A 20,731-nucleotide genomic window follows, 5' to 3' on the forward strand; every position below is an offset into this window, starting at 1 on the left:
AAACTGTGACTAGCACAGAAATCCAATAACAGAACACCACTCGGGTTCAGATCGGGGAGGCCGTTCCTCCCAATCACACTCCTCCAGGTGTCACTGTCGCTGCCCACGTGAGCATTGAAGTCTCCCAGCAGAACAATGGAGTCCCCGGTTGGAGCACTTTCCAGTACCCCTCCCAGGGACTCCAAGAAGGCCGGGTACTCTACGCTACTGTTCGGCCCGTAGGCCGAAACAATAGTGAGAGACCTATCCCCAACCCGAAGGCGCAGGGAAGCGACCCTCTCGTTCAGCGGGGAGAACTCCAACACATGGCGGCTGAGCTGGGGGGCTATAAGCAAGCCCACACATCGCCGCCTCTCACCGCGGGCAACTCCAGAGTAGAAGAGAGTCCAGCCTCTCTCAAGGAGTTGGGTTCCAGAGCCCAGACTGTGTGTGGAGGTGAGCCCGACTATCTCTAGCCGGTACCGCTCAACCTCCCACACTAGCTCACGCTCTTTCCCCCACAAGAAATAAGACTAAACAAAGCAAAAAAGCAAAACAGTACTTGGTTTTAGAAGCATATAACCCCATAACCCCCACTAAAAACATGCAAGAAGATCACCACCTGACCAATGGTGACGAAAAAGATAGGTCCCCGGGCACCGCTGTCGGCTGGCAGCCCACTGCTCTTGGTCTGCCGCGGAGGAACGATGGACCAAAATTGGTCAAATGTGCAGAATTCATTTCACAAGAAGCATGGCGTGTGCATGCGGTGTTTGCATGTAGTGTGTGATAGATAAAGTGCAGTTTCTTCTTCTTGTTCTTCTTCTTCTTCTTCTTTCTCTTCTTCTTCTTCTTCTTCATATACCCCTTTCACTGAAGTATCATTTAAACTGTCTCAGAATACCTTCAAGATCATACAATAACTCAATTTCCATCTCCTGTGTGGAATCACAATAATGTACTTAATGACATAAATTGAAACTGTTCTTTACTATGGTCCATCTGGACTTTGAATCAGACAGGACAGAGAAAATCTTTGCTGCAGCACTGTGAGTCCTTTAGATTATTTTAGCTAAGCTAGCTAACTAACTTTAATTAGTTGGCTAATTAGCTGATTTAAACTCATTGTTAAGAACAGTTATATTTAACAACATCTTCTACTCGCTACGTTGTTAAAAATCAAGCAAAAGTGATTAATTACCATTTATCATGCACCCCTTCTTGAAGTTCGGCATGCGGTTTAGCTAATTAGCTGGCTAATTTGCCGACTTTCCTTCACCAGGTGGGTGTTGTATGGTAACACAGACATCGAAGGATACTACATATGGCAAGATAAATCTCTCCTGAGCGCTGAAGATGTGACTTTCACTGAGTGCTCCGCTGCGGTGGTATTCCTGTCAGAAGGTTTACTATTCTGCCGTGAACTGTAAGTCTTTGGCTCAGTCTATCAACCAATCACAGGCTGCATTACCTACCTGCTGACCAACCAGAGGCTGTGTTTCTTATGCGTTCCGCAGCATTGGTCTCACGCGAATCACGCTGTGGAATAACGTGAAACGTGTCCCTTTCCATACCAACAGGTAAAATAATGAGTAGGCGAGTGTTAATGTAGTCAATAATGTTCGATATTTTACACAGAGATTTGATGGAAGTGCTGTTAGAAGTCTGACAGTCTCACCTGATGTAAATTGTCCATAGTTGTGAGTGTGAGTGTGAGTGTGAATGTTTGTTTGTCCTTGCATGTGGCCATGCAATCGGCTGGCGACCGGTTCAGGGTGTACCCCGCCTCTCGCCCATTGTAGCTGGGATAGGCTCCAGCCCCCCGCAACCCCGAAAGGGATAGGCGGTATAGATAATGGATGGATATTTGGTATTTATTTATCTATATTTGATTTTTATATTCATGTTCATTTATTGTTGGTTGGTCACCTGTTTCACAGTTCATAGTGTCTGTGTGTGTGTGTGGGGGGGGATTATATATGTCTGATGTACAGTATATGATCTGATATTTTTCATTTATTTTTTTGGTTTATTTGGTTGGCCGAACCTGCATCTCTGTTGCTAGACAACAGGCCAATCGTCCCGCTTTCTCCTAAGGACGTCGCATCTTCAGAGAAACAGCCAACAGCACAATGTAGAAGAAACGGTCACATACAGGTCTATCTGTCCACCCCTTGGAGGACCAGATCACGCACCTTACACCTCCTGTGTGTGTGTGTGTGTGTGTGTGTGTGTGTGTGTGTGTGTGTGTGTGTGTGTGTGTGCTCATTAACAAAGATTTAGACAGATTTGTGAAGAGTATTTGAGAGAGAATGGTCTTTTGTGTATATAGAAAATGCTTTAGATCTTTGAGTACAGCTCATGAAAATTGGGAGTAAAAGCAAAAGTGTTGCGTTAATATTTTTGTTCAGTGTATATCTTTCACAGAGATTTTGTCAAGACAAGAGTTTGTGTAAGTGGTGCTTTTTGCTTTACAACCAATTTAAAGCCCTGAAATTTCCTTATACCCAAGAGGGTTATGGCAACATTATGTAGCTTTCCCCCTGACAATAAGTATAATATAGGTTTAAATATAGTTTCAAAATCATTTTAACGTCAGAGTTGTAAAAGCGTGAATAGGCTCTCTGTCGCAGCCACTCGGCCCTTCTCCAGCCTTTTTCTGCACTCTGTAACTTCAGACCACAGCCCCCAGTTTTGAAACCAAAACTAAGTGACATGATACTACATCGCACAAAACCATAATTTTTGGTTGAAATAGGTCATATTTAATGAGGAAAATGTCCTCTGATTTTCCCTCAGATGTTGGGCTTATGACCCACCCATGTGTATAAAAAATGTGAAAAGCTCTTGATGTGTGTTAGAATGATTGCCTGATGGCCAAGACTTGTGAGAACAATTTTCAAAAGCCACAAATCATGTCCATTATTGTTCTATGTGTGATTTAAATAAAGTTCTGTGAGACTTAATTTCCATTTTATTTTTCCTTTCGTCTCTTTGGTTGTACAACTATACATGCATGTGACACGATAAAAGTTCTGATACCTTAGGTTGTCCTGAAAAAAATTATGTACATAACTCGATTGTGTACTGCAAAGCAAAGGTTATAAATACTCATAATGAATAATAATATTAAGTAATATTCTTATGAATACAGAAGGAGACCTGGCAAACCTAATATAAGAAAAAAGGGGCTAAGATCAGCAGTGAGAATTGAGAATATTTTTATTTGACTCTAATTATATGGGTATTGCAGTAATGCCTCAAATGTTGGAGAGTGTGTTAGTGTGTCTGAACAAAGTGAAATATGAGTACCTGCCCTGAAAGTGTGTTAAAAGTGTGTTAGGTTCCAAAACTGGCCACTAGGCGGCAAAACCAAAAGTGAGTAAAAACGATAAACACACTTACACACTCAATTTCATAAAGTTGTGATATTTCAGGACATTGGAGATTTTTGGTCTGGGAGCATGTTGTGGGGGTCTAGAACACTGTAGAATGCTCTGAAAAATGAGGACGTCAAAAATGTCCTCATTTCTCCACGTGTCCTGATACTGTAGGTGTGTTATCATAAAAATGTCCTGATATGTCATGAAAACAAGTGCGCACACACACACACACACACACACACACACACACACACACACACACACACACACACACACACACACACACTCACATATATACCCCACCTCTCGTCCGTTGACAACTGGAATAGGCTCCAGCCCCCCCGCAACCCCGAAAGGGATAGTCGGTATAGAAGATGATTGAATGATTGAATATATATATACATGTACATATATATATAGAAAAAAAATGCCAGCAAGAATGCAAGCTGTTTTAAAGGATAAATCAACCAAAATCCACCAGTCTAATATCCAAGAACAAAAGCGATACCAAAAAAACAACAAACTTTTCACAAAAAGGGAAAACAAGGACTAGGCCAGGATACTCACTAAAGCCACGGAGAACAAGGAAAACCACACACGAGATGATCCCACAAAGACAAAGGAAAGACGCAGACAGGGAACATATACACATGTGGACAAAATTGTTGGTACCCTTCGGTTAATGAAAGAAAAACTCACAATGGTCACAGAAATAACTTGAATCTGACAAAAGTAATAATAAAGAAAAATTCTATGAAATTTAACCAATGAGAGTCAGACATTGCTTTTCAACCATGCTTCAACAGAATTATTTAAAAAATAAACTCATGAAACAGGCCTGGACAAAAATGATGGTACCCCTAGAAAAGACTGAAAATAATGTGACCAAAGGGACATGTTAATCCAAGGTGTGTCCACTAATTAGCATCACAGGTGTCTACAATCTTGTACTCAGTCAGTGGGCCTATATATAGGGCTACAGGTAGTCACTGTGCTGTTTGGTGACATGGTGTGTACCACACTCAACATGGACCAAAGGAAGCAAAGGAAAGAGTTGTCTCAGGAGATTAGAAAGAATATTATAGACAAGCATGTTAAAGGTAAAGGCTATAAGACCATCTCCAAGCAACTTGATGTTCCTGTGACTACAGTTGCACATATTATCCAGAAATTTAAGATCCACAGGACTGTAGCCAACCTCCCTGGACGTGGCGCGCACGCACGCACATGTCGATGATGTGCGTCATAAACAATCAAGGAACAGTACTCACTCTATGCATCCACTCAACTCTCGGGGTGCCACAATAAAACACTTCCAAACTAAGTACGTTAACTCCAGGTGAACAACCACTAAATCTCCTCAGGTGGACACCAGGTGGATACGCAGAGAGGAAAAAAGGGCCGACGGTACGGCTGCAGGCTGTGCTCGACTACGGTCCCAGGTGACTACGTCACTTTTCCGTGGAGCAGGAGGGAGGGACTAATATACACGCCCTCTGAATCTTAGCCTTTTATACAATCACAATCACAAAGATGGGAAACATGCAAGAAGTAAAGAAAACTGAGACACAAGAGGGAAGGCTACTAAAATAAAACAGGAACTAAGGATACCAAAATAAAACAAGATCCTAACAAATGGAGGCCATACAAAATATTAAGTCTTTTGGTTATTATATGTGAAAAAGGACTGTTCAGTCGTTTCATTTTATTTGTTAAATAAATAACAACACAATAAGAAGTGTTTGAAAGATTTTTAAAATATTTTTGTTTTCTCGTTTTTATGACAGGTGGCCTAATAAATTTGTTAAGCAGTGTATATATACACACTGCAAATTTGAAAACGCAAATTTAACCCTCAGAGTTGAAATCAACACTGACCCAGGGTTTATATGGGAACCACTGGTTAAGTGTTAAATTAACACTTTTGAAAGTATTAAAATTATTAACACTGTGACAGGGTTACCAAACAAACTCTTAAAGTGTAAAATATTAACACCACAATAGATGACAAGAACATTAGATTAGTGTTCAAAGTTCACTAATTAGTGACACCAACAGAGTTAACTATCCAACACTGCACCAATATTCAATTAACATTTTGTGGTGTTAAATGTACATTTAACTAGTGTTTACTATACTACTGATAGGGTGTACATTGTCCACTGGGATTAACACTGTTAGAGTTAAAAATGTACAATCTGTAAGTGTTAGTCTAACCATCCACCACCCATGTACAATAATCACTCCAAAAAGTACTGCAATGAAAAATATTTTATTTTCTTTGACAGGGGCTTCACATTAAATCTGACAGGATGCAGGCCACTCCTAAAACCCTATACAATGACCTTGTACAGTACTGCCCAAAAACATGGGGTAGCTTGTAAGTGTTGCTTACCCTATACAATGCAGATGTCTGGCACAACATAGAAAAACGAGTCTGTACCATAAGACAATTGAACATCAAAGGGCTTGAAGTATCTCAAGTCATGAGGTGTAACAACTGAAACATTATGAATATTGTCAACAACATGAAAAGCATGAAAGTGCTCCACAAATGAGGTCTCCATTTCAGATACCAAAAAATAAATTTCTTTTTTAAAAAATATGCAAACAATCTTATTGCACACTGGCATCTCATTAACAACATCTGTGCAAACAACAAGACCCGGGTGATATTCAACGCCATTATGTTTGATCCAGATTGTAACATTTATTTCACTTGACATATCAATATTAAAATACTCTGAAACCAAATCACCATTTTCAACATCAGTCAGAATTTTCGATTTGACAGGCCCAGACTCAATACCTTTGGCGGACAGTGATTCCCAATGATAGGCAACAGCTATTTGGTGTTTCTTTGTAAGGGACTTTGTTATGTTCTTGAAGTTTTTAATGCTAGACTTAAAGAATTTGTGTTTTGCTTCATACCTCATACTCCAAACATGTACTAAAGGACCAATTTGGCGAATACATTCAGGATAATGGATCATGAAGTGATGTTTTGGGATCAAAGTATTTTCAGGATACAAAACTGTAAATAACCGGTGGTGTTCTTCAATAAGATGTTTTAAAAATACAGTCATTCCCTCAGTAACACATGGGGAAAATACTATGTTCACAATATGCAACAACAGTAACAACAAATGCCAGTGTGTGTCACCTTCTGGAACAACATCTCCGAAGATTAGTGGGACATTTCGAATAAGGCACAATGTTTGACTGGCATTAAGCACAATACCACTGCCACTGCAAAACACATTTATGTGTGTTGAGCGATTTTTTTTATCCATGAAGCCATAGTTGAATGCATATACACGGAGTATGTTTTCATTAGAAATAAAGTTCTGATTCAAATACTCAAACAACAACTTAATTTCATATTGTGCTACGCCTTCTAGGATATCATGCATTATATCAAACACAAAATTATCAGATACATTGAAGAATGATAATGAATTAAGTATACTATTGTGTTTGAGCCCAAAACAAGAATTTTCCCTTGGATTCTCAACAAGGTAACTGTAATGCTGCTCATTGGTTAATTTGGTTTGCAAAATCACACGTGGATCACTTTCGCTAAACACTGTTTGAGCTGTTGCTTTATCAAAAAGACACATTCTGCAGTAATGGTGTGCAGAGAAAGATTCAACATAACCCAGAATTGATTTCAGACCTAAATTGTTACCTGTTACTTGTGCAATTGTGCCAAAAACAGGTTGTTCAGCAAATGACACTTTCATTCCATTACTCTCTAATACTTTAACAACTTCTACAAATGGAGTAAGTATTTTGTCAATACCATATTTTTTTGTATCTTTTTATTTATTAATCTGACAACAGATTTCTTCATTCTTGAAAATGAACTCGAATGTCTTTAACAGGGGTATGTAAATGAAAGTGTCATTTACTGGTACCTGCTCATATACTCCAGATATTTTGTTTCTCTTTGAATCATATCTCACTCCTAAGTGAATTTCTAGTGGTTCAACAACACCCCATTTCTCACTAAAATACTTTGTCCATTTAGAATTTGTGTTTAAGTCACTAAAAGGATTGAAAGTATTATTGAAGACTTCTTCTACTGCACTTCTACTGGGATTTTCAGTAGGCACTGCATTTAATACTTGTTCTTTAAGATCTGCATGAACTTCACTGACATACTCCTCCATGCTTTCAACGACAGATAATACAACATTGTTGGCAACACCACTGCTCTGTAACTTTGCAATGATTGAAGCACACATATGTTTCGCTTGATCTTTTGACATCCCAGATGTTGAAGATTGATTTATCAAATCAAGGTCCATGTCAGAGGTATCCTGTTGTGAGCTCTGTCCACCCAAGTCTGACTGATGTGGTGTTTGGATATTATCATTAATTGTCCCCATGTCAACAATACTATGACAACCATTTAAATGCTTCCTAAAACCTGCAAAACTTTTAAACTGCAATGAACATCCTTCTTGAGCACAAGTAACAACAAACTTGGTGCCTGGATATAACCCATGAAAAAACTTAAGGTGCTGAATTAACGCACTAGGTGCATCATGCAAAGATCTACAAATATGACATCTATACATAGTTCAAGAACTCTGCTTTTTGTTTCTTATTCGTAAACCAGGCTTTATGCCATTTGGCTTTCTTTGATAACAGAAATGCTACAGACTAAGAAAATTACACTTTTGCCAAAATATTACCTCTGCAAAAACAACAAAACAAAGAACAAAGTGCTGACTATATGCAGCAACTGCATTGTGCAATTGCATATACTTTGTTAAGGAACTTGGGTCTTAGCTCCTGTTCATAAACTTGGCTCTCAACTCCTTCACCTTTGGACCCTCTTTAGTGGTGTCAACATCAATACTATAGACTGTTGTCTGAAGGAATGTGTACATGTTGCTGAGAGCATCATCATAACATACATTGAAAACGAAGTGCACTTTAAAAAGTTCATCAAAGGCTGCCAAAGACGTGGCTCCCTGACAGGGGATGAGCTTCTTGTCCATCACAATGTAGTAAGCACTGATGGCCTGCTTGGAGGTTCCAGAATTAAGAAGATATGGTTAGCGATGTCCCTCCTGGTTCTCTAGGTGTTCTTGAAGGCTTCTGCATGACTGTGGGGAAAAAACACTTGTCAAGTTGTATTTTTAATGTTATCTAATTCTGTGACACATTTTCCACTTAAATCCCAGAATGCGGCCCTGTACTTACCTTGTGAAACACAGCTAGATGGTCCATGGCTTGAGCTGCACTGATCTTCTGTGTTTTCTTTTTATTAGGTTTAGATAAAAATGCAGTGCTCTTGGGGGAGCACTCCGAGGGGCATGGGCTCTCGGGGGCTCAAAGGATCTTTGATCCTTAGGAATACTTAAAAGACCGGCCCAGTGTGATGTTAAATAAAATGTGCTTTGTGGATTGGGCCACGGTGCAGGCCGGCCACGGGAACTTGTATGTTTATCAAAGTCCCCCTTCTCTCTCCAGGGTCTCTGCTGTAACATTTCAGGCTGTCATTACTTAAAAAAGAGCGAGCTTTGTGCAATATAATAAAAGAATAAATAATAATAAGTGCTAAGATGTGAATGTAAGGAGTCAGACATAAAACAAGAGGGGTTAGTAAAACATAAGTGCTAAATGGGTTGAGGTGGTAGGATATGCAGGAGCAGTAGCAAAGATGCCATGTCACTGTCCCACTCTGTAAGAAAGGGACCCAATGGACCATCCTGTTTCATCAACTGTTTAGTTCAAGTCACATCTTAAAAAAGGGGATAGCTTGGTTTTCTTTAAGTTGGGCTATATGAAGTACTTATGGATAGTCAGTGTAGTAACTATAACAGATGGCGACTGTCATGCCCCGAATTTTGAGCAGTAGAGAGGAGTACCAGCAAGGAAACTAAGAAATGAACTGGTATGGACAGGGCCTTGCCAGCAGTATATGCTTAGCCTCTGCCAGTACTCATTTCTGCTTCTCCAAACTGGATGGTGCTGACCATCACCTACTGTAAGTCATGCACTGACTATGGAGAGGTACCTCATACAAACACACTTAAGATAATCAATTGATCTTGAACAATTCAAGATTCAAGATTCAAGATTCAAGAAGCTTTATTTATCCCGAGGGAAACTGCTGTGCAGCAGTTGCGATACAAAGTGTAGAAGTAGTACGAGTAAGAGGATCGATAAAACACACAACTAATGCAACAAAGTGCAAGGCACAATTAAAATAATATAGCATGAATAAGGTGAAGAATAACGGAGTAACTAAACACACTAAAATGCAACACTGAATGTAACAGAGACAGTTAACGTAGGTATATATAATATACAACAATACGCACTGTGACGGTAGTTGCATGAATTGAAATATAAACTGAAATATGAAAATTGAATATAAATGAAATATAACAAGTACAGTCTAAAATAACAAGTACAGTCTAAACACAGTAGAATAAAATTAAGTGATAAAGTGATGTGATGAGCAAGAATTAAAGTGAGTGAGTGATTGTTTAAAGTGATAAATATGGTAGTAGATAAAAATAAGAGATAAAAATAAAATACAGCAGCAATAAGACAGAATGTCATTATTCTCAATAATGAACCCAGTCTCTGAATAAAGTGACAGTGAAGATAATGGTAAGGTGACAGGTAACACAGAGTCTCTACATTGGCTCAGGACACAGAGTCTCTACAGTCCCTCTCGCAGCCAGAGGTAGATGAGTTGAACAGACTGATGGCCATAGGAATGAAAGACTTCCTCTGGCGTTCAGTGTTACATCGGGGGGGAATGAGTCTGTTGCTGAAGGTGCTTCTGCTCGAAGTTAGCACCTTGTGGAGAGGGTGAGCATTGTTATCCAGGATACTATGCAGTTTACATAGCATCCTCCTCTCAGACACCACTGCCAAGGAGTCCAATTGTACCCCCAGGACAGAGCCAGCCTTCCTTATGATCCTGCTGATCCTGTTGGTGTCTGCTGCCCTCAGCCTGTTGCCCCAGCACACAACACCATAGAAGATGGCACTGGCTACCACCGACTGGTAGAACATCCTCAGCATGATGTTACACACGTTGAATGACCGGAGCCTCCTCAGGAAGTAGAGTCGACCCTGGCCCTTCTTGTAGACAGCCTCAGTGTTCTTGGCCCAGTACAGTTTATTGTCCAGGTGTACTCCGAGGTATTTGTAATCCTGCACAACATCCACAGGCACACCGTTGATGGAAATGGGTATGGGGGCCGATTTCCTCCTGCGGAAATCCACCACCAGCTCCTTTGTCTTGGTGGTGTTGAGATGCAGATGGTTAGTCTTGCACCACTCGACGAAGGAGTCCACAACGCCCCTGTGCTCCTCCTCCTTCCCCTCACTGACACAGCCAACAATTGCAGAATCGTCCGAAAACTTCTGCAGGTGGCAGGACTCAGAGAGGAACTGAAAGTCCGAGGTGTACAGGGTGAACAGAAAGGGCAAAAGAACAGTTCCCTGGGGAGCCCCAGTGCTGCTGACCACAGTGTCAGACACGCAGTCCTGCGTCGATCTGTCAAATAGTTTGTAATCCAGGAAACCAGGGGAGGGTCCACCAGCATCGCCTCCAGCTTTCTCCCCAGCAGGGCAGGCCGGATGGTGTTGAACGCACTGGAGAAGTCAAAGAACAAGATTCTCACAGTGCTTCCCGGTCTGTCCAGGTGGGCGCCGGCGCGATGGAGCAGGAAGATGATTGCGTCCTCCACTCCTAGTTTCGGCTGGTAGGCAAACTGAAGAGGGTCCAGTGATGAGCTGACCAGGGGCCGAAGAAGTGACAGGACGAGCCTCTCCAAGGACTTCATTAGGTGGGACGTCAGCGCCACCGGTCTGTAGTCGTTGGGGGTGCTGGGACACGCCTTCTTCGGTACTGGAACCAGGCAGGATGTCTTCCACAGCACAGGGACCCTCTGTAGACTCAGGCTCAGGTTGAAGATGTACTGCAGGACTCCACTCAGCTGGGCTGCACATGTTTTGAGGACCCTCGGGCTGACACCGTCGGGACCTGCTGCCTTGCCTGGGCGGAGTCTGCGCAGCTCCTTCCTCACCTGCTCTGTAATGAAGGTCTGTGCGCTGTGTGTGTTGTTGAGGGTGTTAGTGGGGGTGGGGGTTGGGGGTCGGTGGGGGACAGCAGGGCTGGAGGTTTGGAGGTGGATGGTTGCTGAGGAGCTGGGGGAGGGGCAGTCTGGATCCCTTTCATCAAATCCTTTCAACAATACATTAATTTAATTTGGCATTTAAATGAATACATGGGCGATCCTCAGAGGATGCATCATTGTTTGGATTCTTGGCAGACTTCAGCAAACTCTGGAGCACAGGGATGGTTGTAAGACTCTCTGCTTCTCTGATCACCTTTCCTTTAAAGGACGTATGCCACTTCTCAAGCAGTTTATCAGCTGTTTCTGGTCCAAAGAGGAAGCTGAAATCTTGATGTATCTGCAGAGAAATGGAAGAAGATGTGTCACAAGCTTTTGGCCATGAATGGTGGATGCCTATACATACCAGCCCTTTAATGTCCAGCAGCCTTGGAAACACTGAGAGTATGTTGTGAGACTCATCAGGATTGTGGATGAGATGCTGTCTGTATTCAAAGGTCTCCTTCATCTTCTGCAGGATGATTTCTCTGTCACTTGTGTGGTTCATCAAGGATATGACCTCTTTACAGCGCTCTTCATCCAGCTGGCCACCAATCTGAGGCAGTTCCCTCTCCTGTCTTGGACCACCTCCTCCTGTCTGTATTTTTGGTTCCATGGACCCAAGCTTTGTCTTTCTCTGAATTGTCTTGAGCCGCCACGCCAGAAAGCCAGAGCCACTTTGGCTGTCGTAAAAATGTTCCTAACCAGGCACAGACAAAATCAAGTTACTTCATAATCAGCCATAGGAGGAACCCACTTGTAACAGTGTTCAAAGTATGAATCCAGAAATTACCATGAGGTTGAATAAACACCTTTCAGAAACAGACGAATAACAAAACTGACAAACAACAAAAATGGAAGGACTGTTGTGTTTAATGCAGTACTTTTATCTAAGTGGACCCAATAAACTGGTAAATTACTATTTTTGTGCATTAATAATAAAAGGAGCACTGTACAGTGTCAAGCTCATTCAGTCTTAAATCAATGTCAATCAATCAATGTTTGTACTTACAATAAATATATAACTTACATATCTTTCCTGGATAGGGGATCCTTCAATGCAGGAAATAAGGTCACAATGCCCAGTGCATATTTCTCTTTAGTAATTCGCTGAGGGATTCTCCTGCAACGAACAAAAAAACCCCGGAAATGCCAATTATCACATTATCTAAGTAATGTGAGTCATCTAGTGCGGAGTTTAGCTTTTAATTGTCATAGCTGCTTTCTTCTTATACTTCGCTGAAGCAAAAATTAAGTCTGTTCACAATTCAACATCATTAGGAACATACTATCAATTTGGCCCCAGCTGACCTAAATTATGTATGTATTATAGGGCTGGGCGATATGGCTGAAAACTCTATTGCGATATAAGTGTTTTATATTGGTCGAAACCGATAATTATTGATATTTTTTATGACCTATTTAAAATATGGACCAAAAGAAAAATACATTCAATTTAAACATTTTTATTTTAAATTTAACCTTCATCTGATTATAATCCCCTCAGCTATCAAGGCAGAAAGGAAATGTCAACTGTAAGGGAAATTCTCCTTGTTGCTTGTTGAGAGTTGCTAATTCTCTGAAGAATTATAGACTCGATGTGATGAATCAGGTCTCTTTAATACATGCAGCATGGAGGGAAGACTCATGCAGAGTGTTCTCTGCAGATCTCCACAATGTCTTGGCTTTTATACTTGACAACAAATGGTTGTCACAGACACCTGGTAATAATAAATCTTTCCTTCAAAAACAATGACCATTTGGGGAAGTTCACTCATCCTGTTTCCCAGGGTTCATACTATACCATAAACTCCTCAGGTACAGTGAATCGCACCTTAACCTTCCCCCTCTATCCTGTGTCCCTCACTCAATTGTCCTTTGATCCTCTTTCTCCCCTCAGTGACAAAGGGCCATAAAGAGTTTTACAATTCATAGACTGATTCCCAGGATTAGTAAATCATCTAATTCCTACACAACACAACCATGGAAAACACTCAAATAATAAATGTAAAAAAAAAGTGTAAAAGTGTAAACAGAGAGAAACCTGAGAACTTTTTTTCTGCAGGTTTAGTGCAGAAAGTTCACAAGGTGATTCACCCTCTGGTGAATAAAATGTTTTCAAATATGTGCAGTGTTTTGGAAACATAGCAGAAACTGAGGTGGACTTGACATCTGGAACATACAAACAAACAAACAAACATGATAGACAGTACAGTAACACTGACTGAACTATAAAACCAGCCTAGACATATGAATAACTTTAGTCACTCTTCTTGCTCTAAACATACATGAACTATTCAATTATATTTTTATTGCAAGTGTGTTTAAGAAAAAAAAAGTACATGTAAGAGATGTTTGTAACCTGGCTTTTCCACAGTGCTCAGCGGAAGCATGTCTTTAGCTATATGATATGCCGCTGCCTCTGTTACGTCTTCGTGCCTTTTAGATGATTTGTCAGCAGGCACTGAAGCAGGTGGGATGGTATGGCATGGTGGTCAGCTGCTTGTGCGGTGGTGTTGCGCTTGGCGGACGTTGGCGAATACGGCTGCGATTGAGTGAGCGCGGCTAAGGTGGTTAAATAAGTTTGTGGTATTACAGGTCTTGGTGGGGACGAAAGTCTTGCATAAGTTACAGACCACATTGGTCTGACTACGATCCGACTTATAAACTCCAAAAAACTCCATACCGGCGAGCTGACTTTCCCTGTTCTATCGACGATTTCTTCGCTCGCTGCAGCGCTCACTTTCTATTTCTCATCTCACTCCTCGCGGAGCAACAAACACAAGACAACGAGATGGCGCAACCGAACTTGATACTGTTACATGATTGGCGTGTTAGCTGTCCCTCTCACTGATTAGCGATTACTCCTACGTTGCTCAATTACCTGAGAGCGAGTGCCTTTGTTCATGCAACCAACCTCGCTTCGCAACTTCAGGTTTCTTCCGACGAAGAAAAAAAAAATTATCGAATGCTTTATCGAATGCATTTATATTGATATTGATGACATGTCTATCGCGAGATAGACCCAGCCCTAATGTATTATGTAAATTAATTTAAAAAGGAAAAAAGTTAAATAGGTGTCAACAACTTAACTCTGGTATCATCAACTTACCCTTCTGTCTCAACCATGTGTGCCGCAAGAATGTTTACCATCTGCCTTCTTCTAGTGTCACACAGTGTCCCCGTTTCTTCATATTCTTCAAGCATGGTCATCCCTCCTGGTTTTATCTGCAGAATCTGCTTTATCAGCTAAACAGATTACAACAGCAGTTATAATATAAACCTAGAGAGGCAAACTAACAGCAACATAATTATAGCAGAACTTTAATGATTAAATCATGGCAAAGCTAAAAGGAAAATCCAGATTTTTATGAGTGTAAAATCAAGCTTTCGAGGTATTGTACTGGTGTTTTATTAATGGATTTTTTATATCAAGCACATGAAAAAATCAAAAAGGGGACAGTTACAATGATGAAACTTACATCTCTGGCTGAAGAACTCTGAAAGGCTTCTTCATCACCCCTCTTTCGCTTGGATGGTCTTGAAGTTTCACCGTCACTGCTATTAATGGACACAGAGAGGACACTCCCACTGGGTGAAGATAGTGGTGTGGAAGGAGATGACTGAGATGTGCCTGAATCTAATAACAAAAGATTAAAAACACACACAATTCACCTATTTGCAGCAATGCTGTGGATCAGATTTGTAATCAACCACACAAGAAACTCTGCTTCTATTCTTAAGAACACAGAGGGAAAGGGAATGAACTGAACAAACAGTCAAAAACCTATGTCAGACTTTGTGCTAGAGGACATGACTTGTTTTTTAAGCAATCAATTATCACTTCCAAGTGTTTAATACTTCATTTGATAATCTTAAAATTGGAAGCAAGATAATTAAATGCAATAGAGGCATCTGAAATAAGCACTGCTATTAATGCCATGTAAAACTAGAACACCCTAAATTTACCCTCGTAATCGTGTAGATTGCTACAAGGCAAAGATACAACAAGTTAAAACACAAGAGGTGGTGCAGAAAACGGCCAGTAAATAAGTTTATGTTAGTCTGACCATATGTTAAACGCTACAAAAGCCAGCAAATCGGTATAAATTACCATTACTTCTCCAACACAATTCCAATCTATGCAGTGATATTAAGTTAACAGTAGCATTAGTTAGCGCGCAAATTGCAGACAACCTAACCCTGTCAGTTTAAACCCATTTTAAAACCGCAAACCGTTTAAAAATATATTTTGCTCGAGAGCACTGGCTTAACGTTAGACCGTTGTGTCAAAAAACGAACGGAAAACTAAACTAACTGTCGATGTTATCCTCGTTGGGCACGTCTGGCATGTCTGCTTACCGTGCAACTACGACGGTGGCCACTCGTTAACAAAGACTCAAAGGGAATTTCTGGTTCAAAGATGATTCCTAGATATGCTATACTATCATGAGATCATTTGAGCCACGCAGGTATGACTGGTCTTTAAATGACACGGTTGAACATTTCAACACCATATCATCTGCTTTAAATGATGTTGCTCCAGTAAAGGTTAAAAAGAGGCTGACAGAATCTCTATTTTAAATAAATAGAAATATTGCCTCTTTGTTCTGCTTGCTCTTTTTTGACCTCTCCTTTTTATTCTTGCTGTTGTAACAAGTGAAATTCCTGTGGGATCAATAAAGTCTTATGTTATTTTACAAAATAATGGCAGATTAACAAAATAATTGCCCCCTGATACAGGAGAAATTAAGTCATTGATTAAATCAAATGTAACCGCTCTCCACATTGACAGTCTCACATATGAGTTTGTCTTGATGCTACATGACACCTTATCACAGTTCCTTTATTAACAGCTCAGCTGCAATAACACCTCTACTGGGAGAGACAACAGTGGAGCTCAAACAGGGTTAACAAGTGCAAGAGAAGCCTTGACCACTGCTGATGTAGAGCTGTAGACTCTACACAACAGTACAGTTGGCTGTGTTACGGTCAAACTCTCATGAAGATGAACAAGCCAATCATGCCACTGTAGGTGACAGTGCTCTAATCCCCAGAAGCACTGATTTCAAGCTGGTTGAAATTTCACTTGTGATTGTAACAGGATGAGATGCATCATCCCTGCTCTCATGGCAAGTGAGTGTGCTGCCTTGCTCTTCCCTGATGACAAACTGAGGCTTCCTGAACCACTGAAGCTTTGCAGCCCATTGGTTTGCCAGAAGGTTCACTACCTGAAGCTTCATTCAGTTCTCACTAGCGACATCTGCTGGGCAAAGACATAAAACTAATTTTGCTCATCACCTGAGTGGACATTTTTTCTGTGGTTGTATATAATAAAACATTAATCTTTGTCACAGTTCTCTCACACGCACATGTTTATGCTCATTTGTAAAATATGTTTTTGATTACAGATGCCTGTATGAATACCATAAATAAAACTTTGTTTTTGTGCTTAGTGCGGGGGGGACACAGGAAACACTGTTTCATCGGAGTAGTGGATGAGAATGGTCATTGGTTTTTATTTAAAAATAAAAGTTTTTTCACAGTGTTGGGACTCAGACGGTTCCTCTTCTTGGAAACGATCTCTCCAGCCTTTGAAAATACCCTCTCACATGGCACAGAAGATGCGGGACAGCATAAGAACATGAGAGCCAGCTGGTAAAGGTGTGGATGTTGGTGTTTTTGTCTGCCCCAGTAAGCAAGGGGGTCTTCTTGTCACTTCTTGTGAGGTTCACCTCTGCTAAGTAACGATCCACTTCTACTGTGGCATCTGCTGTGGCACTTGAGCTTCTTCGGCTTTGAGTCACTGTTGTATCCAGCAGATGCCAAAGGTCATCTAATAAATGTTAAAAAAAAACAAAAAACATTAACAATGGCATTAACAAATCACATTACTACCAATTAATGTTAATTTTGACAAAACAAAGAAACAAACTACTTACTGTTGATTACGGATGTTGATGTTGATGGTGTTGCTGTTGCTGAAGAGGCTGCTACCTGAGCTGGGGTTGTGCCACTAGTGGAGTTTGCACATTCATATTTCAGCCTTGTAATAGCCTCTTGAAGTCTTCCATTACTTAAAAAGCCGTTTTTTTAACCTTTGGTCCAATAAGGTGGGTAGTGTCATCACACTTTGTGATTCAACATGTGAAGAATGTGTATTGACCCGTCGGAGAAGGTTCTTCCAGGTCTTCCACTGTCTGAAGTGAGGCCTTCTGATTTGCTGATTATGGTGTGGCTCAGCATCTTCAGCAGTGGAATGACTTTGGAAGCAGATACCCTTTTTTCACCACAGAGCTCAACTGTGGCCTGGTGGAATGGGGCAAGAACATGAAGTGCGTCTTTTATCGAGTCATACTCCAGTGCAGTTGGTGCCGTGACATCAGTCCTTAAGGAGGCAAGGGCCACCCCCACTGGCTCTCTCAGCTGGAAAAGCCTCTCCAGCATTAGAAAAGTGCTGTTCCAGCGAGTGTCGACCTCCATTAGCAGCTTCAGTGTTGGTCTCCCCATCTGCTGCTGTACTTGCACCAGCCGTTCTCTTGCTGTAGTGCTTGTCCTAAAATATATTACAAGCTTCCTACACTTGTTTCTCATGTCAGTGAGAGCAGCAACGTCATCAAATGATTTTTTAACCATTAAATTCATGACATGTGCAATGCAAAGCGAATGCTTGATGTTCAGTGCTCGCACACAGGCAGCCATATTGGCTGCACCATCAGTCACCAGACATTTCACCTTGTCATTTATGCCCCATTCCTCCATGACTCTGTGGTGCTCCACAGCTAAATTGTCAGTAGTGTGGCATTCAGGGAAGTGCTGCACTCCAAGCAAAACTGTGTGGGGCTCCTCATTCTCATTAATGTAATGACAGGTCACTGCCAAGTATGCCTCCATATTGATTGAGGTCCACATATCTGAAGTCAGGCTAACAGCTACAGCATTTTGCAGCTGTTCCTTCGCCTTCTCCTTGGCCTCTTAGTATCTTTTCTCAACCATTTGCTTCAAGGCCTGATGGAATGAAATGTAGTTACTATTCATTTCAAACTACATGAGAAACAATAAAAGACTTTATTCACTTACCTTTCTAGTTGGGAGAATGTAGATGGGATCCAACACATGGATGAGCTCCCTAAATCCCTCCAAGCAAAACTGTGTGGGGCTCCTCATTCTCATTAATGTAATGACAGGTCACTGCCAAGTATGCCTCCATATTGATTGAGGTCCACATATCTGAAGTCAGGCTAACAGCTACAGCATTTTGCAGCTGTTCCTTCGCCTTCTCCTTGGCCTCTTAGTATCTTTTCTCAACCATTTGCTTCAAGGCCTGATGGAATGAAATGTAGTTACTATTCATTTCAAACTACATGAGAAACAATAAAAGACTTTATTCACTTACCTTTCTAGTTGGGAGAATGTAGATGGGATCCAACACATGGATGAGCTCCCTAAATCCCTCATCCTCCATATTCGAAAATGGTTGAGTGTCTTTAATGACCATGTTCACCAGGGCCTCATCTGTTATGATCCTGCCTTCCTGTCTCTCCCAGTGTGTCTCCTCTCCTTTTTTCCCTTTGTGTGTGTCTGTCTGTCTACCCCTGGAGTCGTGGCTGGGCAGCCCCTCACCTGCTGCCAGCTCCTCCCATGGCGACTCACCTGCATTCACTCTCCCTTCATCAGGGAGAGTATAAAAGACATGGACCTTCTTCCCCTCGTTGCTGGATTATTCCTCATTCCATGGTCGATGTCTGGTTGTTGGTCCGTAAGTACGAGTCTCTTTGTCTTCCCCTACTTGTTAGGAAAAGTCATTTTTTGTCCTTCGTTTTTCCAGCCTTTGATTGTGCTGTGTTTTTCTTTTGTTTCAGTGTCTGCCTGCCGCTTCCACGCGTGCCTCGTGTCAAACCTGCTCCGTCGGTGCTTCTTCTGTTCATCCACTCCTTTTGAGTGCGTCTTTTGTTTGCCTCGTCTCCCACTCCGTTTGAGTGCGCCTTTTGTTTGTTTGTTCATCCGCTCGTTGAGCGTGTTTTTTGTTCTTCGTTTTGTTAATAAATTATTCTTGGTTTTACACAATCCCTGCCTCTGGTTTCTGCATCTCTGGGTCCTAATACTTGGCGGCTGCTAAGCCTAACATCATCAACCAGTTGCTTACTGGAATGAGAAAAATGAAATACTGCTCAATTGTAAGTGCCAAAGACATGACAAGATTAAAAAGATCATGAATTACTTTGGCTGGTGTCTGGTCTGCTGGAAGGTTGAACATGCTCATGCAGTGCTCTATAATGCCTCAGCATGGAGGATGTATTGTTGTTGTAAGTCAGCTCCTTCTGACACAGCAGGCATTTCACCTTTGAGATAAAATAATAAACAATGAAGATTATATGGCCATATTGTGATGATGTGCAAATACCATATAATCATTGACATATACATTGTCATCTATCTATCTATCTATCTATCTATCTATCTATCTATCTATCTATCTATCTATCTATCTATCTATCTATCTATCTATCTATCTATCTATCTATCTTGAACTCGCTAATAATCTACTTATATAATTTACTGAACTCTCTACCAACTCGCTACAGACACTGAAACACTCCACTCCACGCCACCTTAAACGCAGGCACACCCACAAAGAAGCGCGAATTTCGAACCAGCTTTATACAGAAGTGATACTCGGAATGAGACAGTGACGTAACCCACACAAACCGAGGCCTCGTTTGTCATCGGTCATGTGATTTCCACAAGAACGATACAAGCCTTGAATCGGGGCTTCATCTGGCACGCCCACTTTTGCTCGATAGACACTCCGATGCCTCGAGTCGTTTGTCCCATCATTAATATCGGTCTGTCGCTATGTTTGACTTTAGACGCTAGATTGTCAGACTCAGTGCGATGTAACAGCTTGCGGGGGGAATCCCTGTTCCGATGCACATGGCTTATTGGTGGCCGCAGTTTGCCACCGCAGCCAGTTGAACGTGAGGCTCTCCTCTCCCACATGTGGTCTGATGCAGCCTGATCAGTATGTACAGTGCATGTCAACCTGTCTCTCTGCTCTTAGTCTCAATATTGAGTTCGCCTTTAGTTAATTTAGTTTATTTCTATATTTTTGTGACAGACACAGACTGGTGGGCCGTGTGACACTGCTGGTTGGAAACCACTGCTGCTGTGCTTTGCTTCGCTTTGCTGCTGCTTTGCTCAGCTGCTGCTTTGCACTGA

At 41.3% G+C, this 20,731-nt stretch overlaps 1 pseudogene; it reads right to left on the minus strand.

Moving 5' to 3' along the window:
• Positions 1–8,155: 8,155 nt before the first annotated feature.
• On the minus strand, positions 8,156–18,977 carry LOC139333534 (uncharacterized; annotated as a pseudogene).
• Between the last annotated feature and the right edge of the window lie 1,754 nt (positions 18,978–20,731).

The sequence above is a fragment of the Chaetodon trifascialis genome, chromosome 7 (genome assembly GCF_039877785.1).
Source record: "Chaetodon trifascialis isolate fChaTrf1 chromosome 7, fChaTrf1.hap1, whole genome shotgun sequence".
NCBI classification, from domain to species: domain Eukaryota; kingdom Metazoa; phylum Chordata; class Actinopteri; order Chaetodontiformes; family Chaetodontidae; genus Chaetodon; species Chaetodon trifascialis.